We start from the raw sequence: 3,546 nt of genomic DNA on the forward strand, positions 1-3,546 counted from the left end.
CAAAGTTTAGTAAAATGGAAAGATTTATTATCTGATAAATGGAGAGGACCTGACGTCTTGCTAACATCCGGTCAAGGCTATGCTTGTGTATTTCCACAGGATGCTGAAACACCTTTGTGGATTCCAGACAGATTAATATATCACTACAATGGGCCCTATTTGAAGGAGGAAGAACAAAAAGTATTGGATCCCTTACCAACCCAATCAGACGGATGAAGACAGGCTAGTATTTAAGATGAAAAAGTTGCATCTTGCACAATCATTTGCAACTCGCAACTCAGACCTGCCAACTTGGGGACAAGTAAAACGCCTGACTGCCACTGCTGAACACATGGTGAACAGCTCCGGAAAACCTAAAAACCCAGAGGCTTTGTTTTCTGCATTGATTGCTATCATTTCTACTCAGGTACTGCCTATTCATGCTTATGATAATGAAGGGAAAACTTACTGGATCTATTTTCCAAATCCTCCCTTACTGCCTCCAACTACTTGGAGCAGATGTAATATTAAAGTATTTACTAATGAGCCTCAATTACTTGGAGGGATTTCAGATTCCTTCATACCACATAAAATAGCATCTACAATCACATTTCCTGAAATTACTGAAGAGACACCAATGTGCTTTAGTACAGATAATCTACATGTGCCATTGGGATATCTCCCTTTAAGTTATAGGACTTACATTACTGATTCTCCAGAAGAAGACAATGAAAGAGATATATGGTCCCTAGAGATAACCTCACTTGGATATGCTAATTATAATGATACAAATATTTCAGTGGCTTTACCGCCTCCTTTTAAACTGTGTGACTACTTTAATAATCGTAAAGACAGATCTTGGAATCTACTCAGTTTAGAAACAGATTTCCCAAAATGGTTTGAATGTGGTTTTCATCATACTGCACTACAGTTTAAGCCACAAGGCTCTGCTACTACTATTACAGATTATTCTGTGTCTTCTCCTGATTTTGATTATAAACTTTGGTTAAAGACAAGACGGAATAAAATGTTACACTTTAATTTTAACCCTTTTCTTACCAATGGGGCTATTCATAGATGGTTTATTCCCAGATTGGTAACACCCATTTCTTGGAGTGACCTTATAAATGGTAAATTCTCTTACTTTCCTGACATGTATTAGCAGCTAAGTTAAGTAAACCTAATGACTTTGCAGTACATGCTTGTATAAATGCTCCTCATGCTATTCTTATGTCTACCATAAATAATTTCAATATCACTAAAAATAAGGAAGCTTATAATATTTATTGCCATGATTGTGTTCTTACTAATTATATTAATTCAACCATGTCTAAAGATTTAAAGGTGTTTTTAACTATACATCAGCCTAATTATGTTATATTGCCAGTTAATCTTACAGAATCTTGGTATGATGACCCAGGTGTTGAAATTTTAAAAACAGTTAATGAAGTTTTAAGACCAAAAAGATTTGTTGCAGCTTTGATCTTTGGAATAACAGCTTTAATCAGTATAACCACTTCTTTAGCTCTCTCGACCACAGCGCTTGTACAGGAAATTCATACTGCTTCACACGTACATGATTTATCTCATAATGTCTCTGTGGCTTTAGCAGCACAAGAATAAGTTGATAAAAAAAATAGAAACAAGAATTAATGCTCTTGAAGAAGCTATTCTCTTTATGGGAAATGAGATTCAAAATATTCAAACTAGAATGACCACTAGATGTCATGCTAACTACAAAGGGATTTGTATTACTCCCTTAAAGGTTCATAATAATACTAATTGGGAACAGGTTAAAACTCACCTTAAAGGAGTTTGGAATAATACTAATATAGCACCAGATATCAATGCTTTACAACTACAAATAAAAATGTTAAGTCAGGCTCATCTCTCGGTTGTTCCAGCAGATAATTTAGCCTCCCAAATGTTTCATAATATAAAAACAACTATATTAAATAGTACATTCCTAAATACAATATTACAATATGGCTTGTTTGAAGTATGTATTTTAATTTTAATTCTTTGTCTTCCAGTCATCCTCCGAGTAATCCTCAGACTAGTCAAGAGAGTAACAATTCAAGAAGGCATCTTCACTTTACAAAATAAAAAAGGGAGAGCTGTGGGGGCATCCAGAATTTCATCCAGTGCTTGACAAAGATCCTCTGGAGGATGATTGCAAAGGCTCATCCTAAAGGGAATTGCCAGATGTTTTGCTCCGGAGCATGGTGTTTTTTCTGCTGTGTTTTTCTGATAATATATTACTCATTTCAGTCTGAACCGATTGCTCAAGGGGATGAGGGGAATACAACAAAAATTCCAGAAAATATTACCTACAATCTGAGAAACAATGGTTCTTTACCACTAACAAAGTCAAAAATAATTTTGCAACCGTGCAATGAGTCCCTGAAAGCCTCTGGAGAAAATAGATATAGATCTGCCTTTGTCTCCAACAGGCTGGTTAAATTCTAATGATGGTTTTGTTTATGGGTGGTGATGAGGTAAGAGAATAAGGTTTCACAACATTCCTTCCTTCCTACAAAGAATAGGTCACCCCTATAATAAATGTTGGTACACAATAACCACTGCAACCGCTGCCCTCCTGTAGCCCTTAACTCAGCAATTTAGATATTAACCAGATGGACCTACTAGAAATGGTCACGTGAGATTACTTCTCTATCGCTTTAACTGTGAGAGTAATAAGAATAGTCTTAGGTCACATAGAGTTTAGATATTAAGGAAATAAATATTGTATTAGCTCATTGACATAGTTAGATATTCTTAAAACAATTGTGATTAGGTAAGGATAATCTGCAAGGTTACTGTTTTCTCATAATCTTTCTCTTCCTTGTTAAAAACAATTTCTGCCTATGCTTTGGAAACTTCTTTAATATTAACCACAAGACTGCCATTATAACCTGAAGAAAAATGTATATAAACCCTGCCTTCCCCAGAATAAAGTGGGATTGATTGACCAGAAATAAAGTCTGTGTCTTTCATTCTCCATCCATCGCTGGCACTGTCTCCCTGCGCCCCGTTTACCTGTGTGGAACCCATGGACTCCTGCTAGGGCTGGACCCTGGCACTATGTGAAGCAGATGTGAAAATGTTGAGTATCTTCAAAAATATGATAAGTTGTGTTTCAGTGACAGAAACTTTCAGTGTCTTGCAACATTCAACTCAACACTTGTGTTCTTATTCAGGATTAGTAAGAAAATGAATATTGATAGTATAGAGATCCCACAAATCATGCAGGGAAGGTAAGACCAATTACTTCTATAAACAATAGGGAATGTAGGCAATTACCTGAGAACTCTGTTTTATATGAAATAAAATTGATGTGAGATAATGGGAAAAAGCTTAAACAGTGGATGATTTTTCAGCCTTTGGTAGATTATGAGCTGCAGAAAAAAGAGTTTTAAAATTTAGTTCAGAGTGGTTTATCAGATCCACTTGATGCCCTCAAAGTACTGCAGTAACCTGGAAACTTGCAGAAATGCCATTGGCACATTGAGGAATCTCCACTGTCAAAACATGATGAATTTATAATTCCCCTTCGTGACCTGATGC

Source organism: Sciurus vulgaris (assembly GCF_902686455.1).
Source record: "Sciurus vulgaris genome assembly, contig: HiC_scaffold_616_arrow_ctg1, whole genome shotgun sequence".
In the NCBI taxonomy this organism is placed as follows: domain Eukaryota; kingdom Metazoa; phylum Chordata; class Mammalia; order Rodentia; family Sciuridae; genus Sciurus; species Sciurus vulgaris.